This window comes from Manis javanica, chromosome 3 (genome assembly GCF_040802235.1).
Source record: "Manis javanica isolate MJ-LG chromosome 3, MJ_LKY, whole genome shotgun sequence".
Lineage (NCBI taxonomy): Eukaryota > Metazoa > Chordata > Mammalia > Pholidota > Manidae > Manis > Manis javanica.
This window is the reverse complement of record NC_133158.1, coordinates 20,790,797-20,806,962: the sequence shown is the minus strand read 5'-3', so window position 1 is coordinate 20,806,962 and position 16,166 is coordinate 20,790,797. Positions and strand designations below refer to the sequence as shown.

Genomic DNA, 16,166 nt, shown 5'->3' with positions numbered 1-16,166 from the left:
TTGCACTGTGTTAGAACCTAAAAGATAATGAAGGAATTATCAGACATGATCCTTACTCTGGAAAAACATTGAAATTAAAGAATTTCACTGACAAATTTGAAAATATTAAGGAACAAAGACAATGAGAAAGAAAAGAGAAGAATGTGATGTATCATTGACTTCCTTTGTAGTGTTATACAGGTCACAGTGACCTTAAACACATTCCCCTGAAGCCTGGCTCTGGAAGCCAAGTTTGTGCAGGCACACCTCCTTTTATCATGCTTCGCTTTACTGCACATTACAGGTATTCTGTTTTTTTTTTAATTGAAGGTTTGGGGCAATCCTGGGTCAAGGAAGTCTATCAGTACTTCCTTTTTTTTCTAATAGCATTGGCTCACTTAGAGTTTCTGTGTCACATTTTGATAATTCTCACAGCATTTCAAGCTTTTTCATGATTATTATGTTTTTTATGGTGGTTTGTGATCAGTGATCTTTGACACTACTATTGTAATTGTTTTGGGGCCCTGCAAACCTTGTAGGATGGTGAGCTTAATCAGTAAATGTTGTGTATGTTCTGAGTGCTCCACCCACTGGCCATTCCCATCTCTCCCCCTTCCTTGGGCTTCCCTATTCCCTAAGACACAAAAATATTGACATTAGGCCAATTAGTAACCCCTACAGTAGCCTCCAAGTATTCAAGTGAAAGGAAGAATTTTATGTCTCTCACTTTAAATCAAAAACTGGAAATGATTAAGCTTAGTGAAGGAGGCATATTAAAAGCCAAGATAGGCCAAAATCTAGGCCTCTTGCACCAAACAGTTAGCCAGGTTGGGAATGCAAAGGAAAAGTTCTTGAAGGCCATTAGAAGTGCTACCAGTGAACACACTAATGATAAGAAAGTAAAAGAAACGTATTGCCAATATGGAGAAAGTTTTAATGTTCTGGATAGATCAAATCAGCTACAACATTTCCTTAAGCCAAAGCCTTTTCCAGAGCAATGTCAATTGGAAGCTAGAAATTGTTTCATGAGGTTTGAGGAAAGAAGCTGTCTTCATAACAGAAAAAAGCAAGGTGAAGCAGCAAGGGCTGATGTAGAAGCTGGAGTAAGCTATCCTGAAAATCTAGCTCAGATAATTTATGAAGGTGGCTACACTAAACAATAGATTTTCGATAGACGTGGACAGCTTTCTAGAGGAAGAAGTTGCCATCTAAGATTTTCATAGCTAGAGAGGAGAAGTTGATGCCTGGATTTAAAGGATAGGCTTTCTTTTGTTTGTAGCTAAAGCAGATGGTGACTTGAAGTTGAAACCACTGCTCATTTACCATTCCAAAAATCCTAGAGCCTTTAAGGATTATGCTAAATCTCCTCAGCCTGTGCTCTATAAAATGGAAGAGCAAAGCCTGGATGATATTCAATCTGTTTTCAACATGGTTTACTGAGTATTTTAAGCCCACTGTTGAGACCTAATGCTCAGAAAAAAAAGATTCTTTGAAAACTACTACAGCTGATTGACAATACACCTGGTCACTCAAGAGCTCTGATGGAGATGGACAATGAGGTTAATGTTTGAATGCCTGCTAACACAGCATCCATTCTGCAGCCCGTGAAGCAAGAATTCATTTCAACTTCCAATTTTTATTACTTAAGAAATATGTTTTCTATGGTGAGAGCTGCCATCGGTAGTGATTCCTCTGATGAATCTGGGCAAAGTGAGTTAAAACCTTCTGGGAAAGATTCACCGTTCTAGATGCCTTTGAAAATATTTGTGATTCATGAGGTCAAACTATCAACATTAGCAGAAGTTTGGAAGATTCCTGGATGACTCTGGTGGTGTTCAAGACTACAGTGGAGGAAGGTGTGGCAGTGGAGGAAACAGCAAGATAACTAGCATTAGAAGTGGACCCCGAAGATGTGACTGCATTGCTGCAATCTCATGATAAAACGTGAAGGAATAAGGAGTTGCTACTTAAGAATGAGCAAAAGAAAGTGGTTTCTTCAGATGGAATCTAGTGGTAAATGTTGTGAAGAGGGTTGAGATGACAGCAAAGGATTGACAATATTGCATAAACTTAGTTGATAAAGCTGTGGCAGGGTTTGAGAGGATTGACTTCAGGTGTAAAAGCAGTTCTACTGTGGGTAAAATACTATCAAACAGCTTTGCATGCTACAGATAAATCATTTGTCAGCAAACTTCATTGTTGTCTTATTAAGAAATTGCCATAGCCACCATACTCTTCAGCAATCATCACCCTGATCATTCAGCAGCCATCAACATGGAGGCAAGACACTCCACCAGAGAAAAGGTTACAACTTGTGGAAAGCTCAGATGATGGTTAGCATTTTTTAGTAGTATTTTTAAATTAAGTTATGTACATTTTTTTACATATAATGCTATTGCACACTTAACAGACTACAGTACAGTGTACACATAATATTTATATACACTGAGAAACCAAAAAAAATAATTTGACTCACTTTATTGAATATTCACTATATTGTGGTGGTCTGTGACCTGCAATATGTCCAAGGTATGCCTCTATATACCATCTATATACCATGTTAATTGGACTTGGGTGAATGCATGGCCCAACTGAGAAAACTGCATTCTTTTTCCAGGGAATTTAGAATCGGTACCTGAGACCTAATTTAGTTTTTATTATATATGTATAATGTATTTCCCTTCTGCTTTTTGTTTCTTCTTACTAGCCTCTTTTGTATTGTTGTGTATTTTGTGTATAATGCACATCAGGAGTACCTTGGTTCTAAGTTTTCTTTTAGTTCTTTGTACCTCAGTAATTCTGAAATCATAATGCATGTGTTCTGCTTATAATGCAGTTTTCTTCTCTCCCCTCTGCTGCAAGCCATTAGTGAAGTGTTAATGTGTCATTTAATGCATGGTGTATTCTGCTGCTTCCTGTTTTCATAAGGCAATGGCTGGTTTGCTCCTGCATCACACTCTGTGTGTTCCATTTCTCATGCTCATTCTTCCCTTCCTTTCTTCTTTTTTTTCCCCCCTACTATTGATGGTGTTTTTTGTTGCTTTTTTAACTTGTATTTTCCCTGGATATTTTGAAAGCTATATATATCATGCTTCTATTATATGAGTTTAAGTTTATCTCTAAGTTTAAAAGTACATTATGTATATTTCTCTAGTAACCAGAGTTTTAAATCTAAATTATTTTTCCAGTGTCTCTCCATTTTAAACAAGGAGTTTAACCCCTTTTTTCCCTTACTGTATACTCTGCAACCTTGGTGATTTCCATAGTCATCATGTCATTTTGTTACTTTTTCATTATTTTATATATATATATATATACATACATATATATGCATGTATATAGAAAATATATGTAATCTCATGTGCACATTGTTTTTAACCAGAATTTTGCAAAAATCTATGATTTATCTATGTTTCACTTTGTTATAACGCCAACCACAAGACTTCTTCCCATTATTTCATTCTGATATTTTAACATTTAGTACATTGCATTTAAAATGTAACTAAGTTTCATCCTCCTGAATTTTAAAGAATGTCATTTTATTGCCTTAAATATGAAGATGTCTTCTGGTTAGTACAAACGATTTCAAAACTGTTTTATCAAAGGATTCCAAATACGTTTTTTCTGTCATCTTCTGGAATTAGTGCTGTTAAACAGAAGTCTGGGGTCAGACTAATGAGGTTCTTGGAATCTCATCATCACCTTTTTTTTCCTTTGCTTGTATATAGGATTATTTTTCTTTCATCCTTTTAGTTAAAAATATACATACACCTAAGTTTAGACCTCTTTTAATTTACTTTGATTAAAACTTGAAAAATTCTCTTATTGTACATATTTTGCAGACAGTTCAGGCAATTTTGTTTGTTTTGTATCTTTGGTTTTATGTTTGGTTCATTTATTATTTAAAAAAACACTGATAGTATATGTATTTGATTTTTTTTTTTTTGGTCTCATTTCTTGCAATACTTTTTATCTCAGGCTGTTCTTCCCTGGGAATTTTTGCACCTGATTCATTGAAGCCACATCTGTTGTTTGTGTTCTTTTGGAATTACAGTCCGTTTTCAGAAACATTGTTTTGTATCTTAGAGGCAGTCTTTCCTCTTAGTTCCATTTGGTGTTTCCAATAGAATATTTTTATGCTTAATATTTCCAACAGGTGCTAAAGTGCATCATTTTCTCCAAACTCAGCCTTTGTCAATAAATGATGTCGGTGGATTACCCTAGGTCTGCTTTCTTTGCCACATGCAGAGATCAGCTTCTCTTCCCTGATCTGTAGGGGAATGTGCAACTCCCAGTCTAATTCCCTATTCCCAGGAATCTTTCACCAAATACATTGTTCTTCTTAAGCAGTGACATTTTTTCTATTACAGATCCTTGATACCCTATAGTATCTAAAGAAGTGTAACTAGATTACCAAGTTCTTCTCTGTCAGTCTAAACTGGAGAATATGGCTTGTTTGGAAATACCTCTAGAATGGCATCATGCCTCTTCCAGTCTGCTCCTCCTTCCTGGCCAATATTTTATATCTAAGTAGGATAATGTTGTTGAGTCCAGGATTTTATTTTACTCTACTCACAAGCTAATAAGCTAGCCTGCTACTGTTTCATGGATGTTGACAGAAGACGTGGTATTTCTGGGCCAGTGACAGAGGGCTTTATTACTCAAAGCAACCAAGGTGTTTCAGTTCCCTTTGCCCCTGAGGCCGGTGGAGGCGCTAGGATAAATTTGCTCCCAAGCTGAGCATCACTGGGCTTATAGAATCCACCTCTTTTACAGCATGCAGCAGACAAGCCTGCTCTTCATCCTAGAAGGAGACATTGCCTTACCCATTTGAGATGCTCTCTGTAAACCCATCCCTGAGGAAAGGGCCTCATAGAGGGTGAGTGGGCCTTTAATTCCTGGCACATGCAGCAAAACTTGCAAGCTTAGGAGCATGTAGTCGATTGCCTCTCCCCAAAAAGTTGATTATTTTGTTGTTATTTGCCTGGTACTTTCCTGAGTATCTGAGTTGGGGTGCATACTGTCAGAATACATGTGATGAGTGAAGTACATGATGTCTTCCTACCTTTGTTTTGAAAGATCTTTCATAAAGAAAAACTAGAATGTACCACTTAGTCCCATGGGTTTCCCCACAGTCTTCATCTGCCTCGCAAGTTTTTACTTTATGCTTGGAAATAGATTGCTTAGCAGTCTTGGCATACAAGTGAGTTTCTTTCATTTCATTTTGCAATATTTTGGTATTTTCCTAAGTATTTTTTTGGAAGTTAGAAGAAGGAATATTGGGTATACTTAGCCTGATTTGACTGGAAAGGTAGCAAATGAATTCTCTGGTTCATATAGTTGAGGTGTATAGATTTATGGTAAAGAAACCAAAGGAGGTCACAAAAGAAGTGGAGATTATTCAATGCATCAGTATTAAAGCGGTTCCAAAGTTATAAAGAGAGCATTGCTTCATCTTGGCAACCTTGAAGGGTGTAATGCATTTACTGAAAGAACAGATTAGGATAGGGACCTTGTATTAGTAGGACACTCATGACTCTAGGAAAATTTTGGCTGTCTTTGCTGCAGGCAAATGGATGGCAGAGTGTTCACATGAAAAATGTTTTATCTAATTGTTTGTTATAGCTATGTCTCTTCTCTTGACATGGAGAAAGTAGTTAAAATGTGCCTCATGGATAAATGGGTAATGAAAGGATAGTCAGTACACTATGTTTAACACTGGTGAAAAAGCATAGAAACTTTTATCTTAATTTTCAAATTGCTTGAAATATTGTTTGTAATAAAATGAAAATGTAAAGGGCATTCACAATTTAAGCCTGCTTTCTGTAGCCATTCTCAATCCCTTTTAGTAGATTCTTTGTTAAACAGTCACAAAAATCTATGGATGGGCAAACATATATAAAACAAGGCAACATTTGAATTGTAGACATTTTCTCATTTATTTGTAGATCTGTTAATTATGTATAATTTTTTATGGTATCATTAATATAAAATCACATGAGCAACAATGTGGTTACTAGATTCTCCCCATTATCAAGTCCCCAACACATACCCCATTACAGTCACTGTCCATCAGCATAGTAAGATGCTATAGAGTCACTTCTTGTCTTCTCTGTGCTATACTGCCTTCCCCATGCCCCCCCACTATGTCATGTGTGCTAATTGTAATGCCCCTTTTTGTGCCTTATCCTATCCCTCTCTTCCCACTCACTCTCCTGAGTCTCTTCCGTTTGGTAACTGTTAGTCCATTCTTGGGTTCTGTGAGTCTGCTGCTTTCTTATTCCTTCAGTTTTTGCTTTGTTCTTATGCTCCATAGATGAGTGAAATCATTTCATACTTGTCTTTCTCCGCTTGGCTTATTTCATTGAGCATAATACCCTCTAGCTCCATCCATGTTGTTGCAAAATGGTAGGATTTGTTTTCTTCTTATGCCTAACTAATACTCCATTGTGTATATGTACCACATCTTCTTTATCCATTCATCTACTGATGGATACTTAGGTTGCTTCCATGTCTTGGCTTTTGTAAATAGTGCTGCAATAAACATAGGGGTGCATATGTCTTTTTGAAACTGGGATCCTGCATTCTTAGGGTAAATTCCTAGGAGTGGAATTCCTGGGTCAAATGGTATTTCTAGTTTTAGGTTTTTGAGAAACCTCCATACTGCTTTCCACAATGGTTGAACTAATTTACATTTCCACCAGCAGTGTAGGAGGGTTTCCCTTTCTCCGCATCCTCACCAGCATTTGTTGTTCCTAGTCTTTTCAATGTTGACCATCCTAACTGGTGTGAGGAGATATCTCATTGTAGTTTTAATTTGCCTTTCCCTGATAATTAACGATGTGGAGCATCTTTTCATATGCCTGTTGGCCATTTGAATTTCTTCTTTGGAGAAGTGTCTGTTTATGTTCTCCACCCATTTTTTAATAGGGTTATTTGCTTTTTGGGTGTTGGGACATGTGAGTTCTTTATATATTTTGGATGTTAACTCCTTGTCGGGTATGTCATTTACAAATATATTCTCCCATACTGTAGGATGCCTTTTTGTTCTGCTGATGGTGACCTTTGCTGTACAGAAGCTTTTTTGCACGATATAGTCCCATTTGTTCATTTTTGCTTTTGTTTCCCTTGCCCGAGGAGATGTGTGCAGGAAAAAGTTGCTCTTGTTTATATTCAAGAGATTTTTGCCTATGTTTTCTTGTAAGAGTTTTATGGTTTCATGACTTACGTTCATGTCTTTGATCCATTTTGTGTTTACTTTTGTGTATGGGGTTAGACAATAATCCAGTTTCATTCTCTTGCATGTAGCTGTCCAGTTTTGCCAATACCAGTTGTTGAAGAGGCTATCATTTCCCCACTGTATATTCATGGCTCCTTTATGGTATATTAACTGACCATATATGCTTGGGTTTATATCTGGACTCTCTATTCTGTTCCATTGATCTGTGGTTCTGTTCTTGTGTGCTTGTATATAATTTTTGATACTTTTTTAATATATTTGAAAATGTGCATGTCAAATTCTTAATTCCAATCACCAGTTAGAATAGTGCCTCCAAACCCCCCTATATATCTTTGCTTTATTAATAATTAGTCTAAATGTCTTAGTCATGAATTTCTTATACTGCTCAACTAAATTATTCTTATTTTAACCATTTTGAGCTGCAGTATATTTTTAATCACAAATTATATTAGGTGTACAAACCATGTGGAGAAAATTATTAAGAGTGTCTGTGTAGACACCACTTATCCTAAGTATTCAAAGTCCAATTAAGTCTACCTGGTAACTTGTCCTGATGATATTTTTTTCTCTCCCATCCTCCACTCAATATGTATTCACTATTTTGAATTAAGTGTGTTTTTTTATCCTTCTAGTACACATGTATGTGCTTCTAAACATCATGTAAAATTTTTCTACCTTTTTAATTTCTTAAACTTATACATAATGCATCATACAGTATGCATACATCTACAATTTCTTTTTCCCTCAACATTACATTTGTAATATCTGTTGCTCTGCACTCTTACCAGCACTTATTATTGTTTTTTTTCAGTTTGTGCAAATCTGGTGACTATAAAATTTTATTTCACTATGATTTTAATTTGCATTTCTATGAATACAGTGAAGTTAAAATCCTTTTCATATATATGTTGACCATTTATATTTCTGTTATCTAGATACCTTTGTATTATATGGTAGTTTTATTTTTGTTCTGTTCTGTTTAGTTTTTTGCTTATGTGGTCCTTTGTATACTCTGGATTAATCCTCTGTCACTTATTTATGCTGCAAATATCTCCTATTTTGTGGCTAGGTTTCTTTTTTTCTTGATACTGTTAAATGATGGACAGATATTCTTAATTTTAAATTACCAATCTGCTTAATTTAAACTTGTTTCTTCCTTATCTTGAAATGGCAAAGACATCCTCTTAAATGCACTTATAAAAGTTTAGTGTTCTGCTTTTTACATTGAAGTCTTTAATTCTATGGAATTGATTTTACATATCATGTGAGATAGAGGTACCCATTTATTTTATTCCAATATAGGAAGTCAACTTTACCAGTCCAGTTGATTGAAGAGTTCATTCTTAACCAATTGAAATCCAATGTGTGGTTATTATCTCTGGCTCTTTTGGGCTTTTTTGTTTGGGGAATTATATTATGTGCAAATAATGAGAGTTTTGTTTCCTTATCAATGCTTGGTCTTTTTATATATTTTTATATGCCTGCACTTTCTCTAGCCTATTACAGTATCAAGTAGATATTTTAATGGTCGATACCCCTCTCTTGTTTCTGATTTAAAAAAATATGATTTACATTTCACCATTTGATGTGATATTCTATAGATTTTATATACACCCTTTATCAAGTAGACAGTTCCTCTCTAGGTTAGTTATTATCGTGAATGCATTGTTCTTTTAAATTCTTTTCCTAGTTTTACTGGGATATCCATGATGTTTTTCTCCTTTAACCTATTAATGCAGTGAACAATTTTTAATACTAACCAACCTTCTGTTCCTGGGTTAGTTTCAACTTGCCTTTATTTAAGTTTTTTTTAAATTCTTGGATGTATACTGTTTAATATTTACCAGTATTCTGTTTAGCATTTTTTGCATATATATTTCATATACATTTTCATTTTATTTTCTCTTATACTATCCCATTTTGCCTTTAGAATCAGTTATAGTCACTTCTAAAAATGAGCTGGAGAGTGTTTCTTATTTTTATATTCCCTAGAAAAGTTTAGGAAATAATGGAATTAACTCTTTGATTAAGTAGAACTTGCAGATAAAACCATCTGTCCCTGGAATTTTCATTGAGGAAACATTTTACATATTGATTAAAGATATTGAATAGTTATAGGACTAATCACATAGTCTATTTCTTTGTGATAAGTTGTATACCTTTTGAGGAATTTTGTCCATTTTGCTTATGTTTTCTACTGTATTGGCAAAAAGTTGTTTCAAAATATTTATTTTATTAGTATCATACTCTTTGCTTTATCTGTACAGACACTTCCAATTTTATTCTAAGCATCATTCCAATTTTATTCTCTTTTTAATTAAACTGGTCAGAACTTGATGTTATTGTCCCTCACTTTTCAATCTTTATATTCTATTTCATTCATTTTAATTTGATCTCTATTGTTCTTCCCAATTTATTAGATTACTTTACTGTTCTTTTTTAATTGCTTAAGCTGTGATTGACCAATTGCTTTCCTACCTTTTTTTTTTCTACCATAAAGATGTATGCCTTTGAATATCCCTGAGAGCACACACACTTCTTGTTGCAAACCAGGGTTTGACATATAGCATAATTTTGATGTTTTACTTCTATAAATGTTACATTTCATTAGGAATTTCTCCTCAATCCATCCGTTCAAATTTATGGGGGTTTCCCAATTATTTTTTATTACTGATTTCTAACCTAATGGTCCATTGGCTAGAAAAGTGTTCTCCTTAAGTTCATTGGGTTAACATGAGGTGACCTACTATCTCTAATAAAGCATTTTGCTTTATACTTTAGTCATTAATATATTATTATTGTTTTTTTAATTCTGATCTTGTGTATTCTCTTTGTTTGGATTAAGAATTTCTTTCTCCCTCAGCAGCATTGGAGGTTGTACACCCTATTTATCTTTGTGTGTCAATTGCCCTAGAAATTTAAGTGTGCATATTTAACAAAGTCTAAAGTTAATCAGTATCTCTAACAATAGAAGACTTTCTAATGTTTTAAGCTGTATTGCCACCCTCTTCCAAAATACTGTACTATTATTTTCCATGCTTTGGTTGAATTTCTTAATGCATGAATTAGACCTGGTTGTTATTGTTCCTTTTATTTTCTAATTTTTGTTTTATACCAGAAATAATAGAGCATGCAGAAAGTTCTACACAATTTTTTGTTTGCTTGTTGGTTTCTTTTTTTAAGGGAAGTGTTGCATTTCTGCCCGTGTATCCTCTTTATTTCTTCTTCCCTAGAAGAAACTACTTTAAATTTTTCTTTGGACTCTTTTGTTACTTATCACAATTGTTTGAGTAACTTGCTTATATTGCTACTTGTTGATTTTTTTAGTTTTAACCATTTCTTCACTAGCAGATTTGGCAAGTGATGCTATAACATTCTCATGCCACCACCTCTCCATCACAGCAATGTGAGGATGCCTTTTCAAGAGGCTTATGAAAAACAGCATTTTTAATGTCATAACTCTTACAAAAGTGCAGAATTAAATACAGGGAGGTCATACTATATTCCACTTATTCTGCTGTGACTGGATAGAGTCTCAAATGACCACAAGCCAGTCAGTTTCCCAACTGAGCCTTCATCCAAACTTCTACAGAGAATAAGCATTTTCTCTTGTCTCTTTTTGAAACTGGGGGTGTGGTCTGGGTAGAAGCCAGTTGCCAATTGATTAATATTTGAATATGTGTTAACTCAGGGTGTGTTACTACAAGATATTATTGGGTCAAAATTTGAATTAGGTCAGTATTCTGTGTTTATGTTATGACTTTGTAAATGATATTCAGAGTGGAGTTCTATAGCTGACAATAATTATGATCATTTTTCCTTTCATGCGTAATTGTTCTATTTTCTCAAACTAATAATCTTTTTTTTTATTTCTTAATTTTCTATGGTCGTATACTTTGTCAACCAAAATTTTGGCCTATTTGCTGGATAACTTCTCATGTAGTGAGATGCATCAGATACTCTATCCATTTTTACCTTCTTGGAGAAATCTGTCTTGGTGAGGTATTCAGAATGCTCCAACTTAGACTGGTTTTCCACCTCGGAACAGAACTGTCTTTCTGGGATCTCTCTTTAACTATATTCCTTGTCCTCCTCTCTTCATGTTCATTGTTTTAGAATGCCATGTTCCCAAGTGCCTCAAGAAAGGATGAATGATATCCATGATTGTTCTAGATGTGTTTCAAAAATTATCAATACTGGCTTACTTGAAGGAGTCACTTACCCTTAGGATATGAATGTAGAAATCATTTTCCTTCAGAAATCTGGAGATATTTCTCCTTATTATCTAGCATCCATTGTTGCTTTCCAGAAGTCTGATAGCATTTTGATTGCTTCTATAGAGGGACCTGCTTTTCTCTAGAAGAAGCTTGTAGGGGTTTTTTCTAAATTTTTATCATGATTTGATTTGTTAAGGGTCAAATTTTATCTAGTATCCTAGATACTCCATGATTCCTTATAGTTTCAAAACATGACTCCTTTAGTTTTGAGAGATTTTATGATTTCCTCTCCTTAGTTTTCTCTATTATATATTTTGCATACAGCATTATTTTCATTTTGAACTGTCTGGATTGGATTGCTCTTCTCCTCACTACCCACCAACAACATTCTATCCAAATATCCTTCTCTTGACTTTTATCTCTGTCTCTTGGTGAATTATTTCAGTCCTTTCTTTGAACATTTCTATTGAGTTTTTAATACCTGCTATTATATGTTTACAATTTGAGAGATTTTTCATACTCTAAATTTCTTCTTTATATCTTATTCTAGTTCAGCAGTTGTAATACCTTTTTCTGTCCATATGAAGCTATGAATGATGGTTTTCTTCCTTTACATTCTCTTTCCCTGACCAAACTTTTTTTTTTCCCAAGTAGTTTAATGTCTTTTTTATGCTGGCTGGTTTCTGTCTTTCAAATGAGAGATTTTTGCAGATAACTGGTAATCCCCACTTGTGGAACTAACAGACTAATGGAAATCTCTATTTATATAATGGAGCCTGTCATCTTGACATTAACTATACTGCCTCATCTCTTTGGGCATCTCGTAATATCAATGTTTTTAATTTTTCACTTTGTGGCAGGTCAGATTTCCCATAGGAGAATAAAATCCAGTTTTCCTTCTGGATGACAAATACCACCACTAATATTCTGGGAGAAATTCTCTATCCTGGTGGGAGAAGAGGTCTAGGGGATTGCAGTATCCAGTGTGCATATATTTAGTCCACCTGTTTGCTCAGAAACTTGTCACAAAATCTGCCTAGTAACTTTTAATCAAGACATTTTGTATTTTAGCCTCTTCAGAATATAAGCCTCCTCTCTTGTGGTGTGGAGTGGCACTCTTTTGATGTTATGGGGACAGGAGATCTGCATATCTAAAGCCTGCTTAAAATTCTTACTTTATCACCTCTTCCACTTGATTTATTTTCCCAGATAAGTCGGCTACCTCCAATCCTAAGCATTTTGAAGATTCTGCCTATAAATCTACTCATTTCTAGGCTCTCCTTACTATGAGCTTAAAAGTAATTTTTTTCCATTATGCCAAACCAGGGGCACCAACAACTTCTGTTTACTAGCTTGCAAAATTGTATTACCTTTTTCTATTTTCCTGTCTTTGTGGGTTTGTGCATTCAAATAATATCTATTTACTACAAGTAAGTCCTACTTTGGGGACTATCTCCAAGGAGGACAGAAATCAGGTGCATTTGTTTTCCCTAGAAGGCTTATTGTGATTTCACGTAATGTGTTTGTTTGTTTGCTTGATTTATCCATAAGTCTATTTCCTTTGTGCACCCTCTTTCTTGCATCTGGGCTTATTTTTTTTCTTTGGGATCTGTATCTTTTAGAAATCCATTTAGAAAGTTTCTGTTAGTAGTCGGTACTGTTTTGTGTTTCTTGTGTTTTCCTCTTTGATCTGAAGGTGTGTTTACTTGCCCTTATGTGTAAAACATTACTTTTGCAGTGAAATATAGTGTTCAAAACACAGAAGCTGGAGCCACACTGCCTGGGTTCGAATCCCATCACCACCAGCCAGTCACCTGACTTTGGGAAAATAGTGAAACCTCACCGTGCTTCTTGCTCTTCATCTGTGAAGTGAACATAACACTAGAACTTAATTCATCAGGTGTGAGGATTGAATGAGCTAAAATAGGCCAAGCATCTCAAGCAGTGCCTAGCACACAGGGCATGCTATCCATGGCTTAGTTCTCTAGGCTATGATTGCTGAATCTTAGAATCCATGCTTTATAAAAAAAATGAAATATTTTCAGCAGTTACCTTTTCCAGTTTTGTGTATCACCATGCTGTTCCTCCTTGTTCTCCTTTTGATTATATTTTGATATTTCTCATTCTCTCCTCCGTCTTTGTTAACCTGTGTTTCATGTTTTCTATCTCCACATCTTAACCTAGTTCTAGCCAGCACTTCACTAACTCTCCTTTCATCTCTGCCTAATTTACTACTAAACTATCTTTTTAGTTTTCCATTCTAGTGACTATATGTTTCACATGTAGAATTCCATCTGATCCTTTTTCCTATGGCCCTGTTCTTTTTAGAGCATCGTGTGTTTTTCTGATGGTTTGACACCCAACCCATTTCTTTCTTTGTTATTTTAATTAGTAAGTCTGAAGTATTTAGGTATTCTTTCATGATATTGTTCTTTTAGCTTAGGATATTGTCAGTGTGAACTTTGCTGGTCTGTCAACTCTAATTTGTAGTGAATATTCCCATTTTTTTGTAGTTTTTTTATGTTAAGTTGATTTTTAGCAGAATTCATAACCATTTGTGCCAAGGTGTGATTCTCCTTGGCCTCAGTTTGAGAAGTGTCTCTACCCAGCATCTCTGGCCCATCTCAGACCTTAGTACTCCTTAACTCCTTACACAAAACTTGTCTCACTCATTAACATTATCTTCCTGAGTGCCTGAATTGAATAGGAATATAAAGAAGCACAAGAAATGGTAGGAGACTTTTAGTTCAACAAATTGTATCGTAATGTTGGTTAACAGTCAACAAAAGTTAAGTTGAATGCATAGCACAAAAAAGTAAAGTGAAAGTATAGCAATTATTTTCAGAATTTAACATACAAGCAAGCCTTATTATTCATGAATTTCATATTTTCAAATTCACCTACTCCCTGATGATGGCTTTGCTCTTTATAAAGGGAGTGCTCATTGCTTAGTGGACCAATTTTGTCACTTATTTACTCCTAAATTAATACTTCCAGCTTTGACCTCTGCCTTGAACTTGAGGCTCAAATAGCTATCTGCTAGGTCTATCTCACACTTACACTTCCAAACCATCATCTTGATTTTCCCCATAACCCTGCTCATATCCATTGTTCTCTATGATAAATTATGTATTTGTTTGTTCTTTCCCAAAACCTCAGTCATCCTTGGGCTCTGCCTTTCTCTCTCATGCATGCACCATATCTATTCCTCAATCAATCCTATTGATTCTACCTTCAAACTATACCCAGAAGCTAACCACTTCACACTCCCTGCACTACAGCCACTCAGTGGAAGTCAAGATCACCTCTCAACCGGGGCTCTGCACTTGCCCCCTAATGTAGCCTTCTAATTCATATCTCTTCCTAGTACCCCTCTGCCCCCTGCCAACCTGCACAATTTACTCTTCTCCACCAAAAAGCTCAATGACTCCTTTAATTTCACACTTATAAAATCAGTTCCCTCCTGCTCAAAACCTTCTGTGGTTTCCCATCAGAATCAGAGTAAATCTCGCTCATTATCTTGGCCCCAAGACCATGTTCTGCATCGTGTCTGTGACCTCCTGCCTCCTCTCTTCACTCCTTCCCTAAGCAACCCCACTTACCCTGTTTTCCTTATTATGCAGAGAGCACCCTTACCTCACAGCCTCCCGTCAGATCCATACGGCTTGCTCACTTCCTCTAGGTCACTGTTTTAGTGAGAATTCTTAACAAGACATGTGAGTAGCAAGCCATTTTTGCCTTCTGTACTTTTACCATGGCCTTCACCAATTAGGGACCTCTGGCCAGATACATTATGAAATTAAAAGCATTACATGGGATTATGAAGAATCCAACTCCCTTCTCTAAAAAGATATGACAGTGTGTCTTGTGAGCCCCAGATTCGTTTTGTCCTTTTTTTTGTCCTTCCATCTGTAATGCTATCCATTTCGCAATCCATATGTATTACAGATTACCCATATTGCCCCTACAAAGTGTTACTCCATCCTCTGCCAGCAGAAGGAGTAACATGTTACACACTTTTCTTAGAGTATAATCTTTAAGAGCATGTTGAGACTTGGAAAAATAACTTTGAAGAAAGATTTAAAATATAGAGAGAATGTTAAGGATGAATCCCAGAGTGCCTGGCTGTGTCTGAAAAGAAAAATCACTTAAAATTACTGATTAGACTAATTAGCTAAAAGTGCTGTGTTATAATTAGTAAGAGCTTAGTTTACTGTGAGTTATAAGCTGTGCTACTTCTCATAACCAAACAGTGCAGCTAAAAACATACTTTTCATCTTTGAGCATAATGACTTTGATGAAGTTTTAAAGCTGCTTTGCTTTGGTTGTCTAAAAACCAGTTAAATTTTAAGAAAAACGCTGTAACTGTATCAGTATACCATTCACACTGTATGAATTTAAAAAACAAAACTTTTTAGTCAGAAACAATATTTTCAACCCAGTCACATAGGAAGGTTGTGATTTTTAAAACTAAGATTCTATAGAAGTCAACATTTTCTCAGTAATTTCTCAGTCTTTGGGGTCAATGCTTTCCCATATAAGTGGCATATATTTGTTTGCCTTTTCAATCCCAAAAGTATTTTAGTTTAGAAAATAATTGCAGGTATCTGAGAATATTAGGTGGTAATATTATTTCAGGCTCTCAGTTTTGGGGAAAAAGTTGGTTGAGAAGATTCTATTGACAAATATCTAATCTCAATTTCCACTGGGCTTGCTGTATTCACCCATTG

General features: G+C 35.3%; 1 protein-coding gene across 4 annotated transcripts in view; it reads left to right on the top strand.

Annotated features, from left to right (window-relative positions):
* The window catches only part of CNTN3 (contactin 3), a 367,094-nt gene that overhangs the window by 154,043 nt on the left and 196,885 nt on the right, over positions 1-16,166 (top strand). The window lies entirely within an intron of this gene.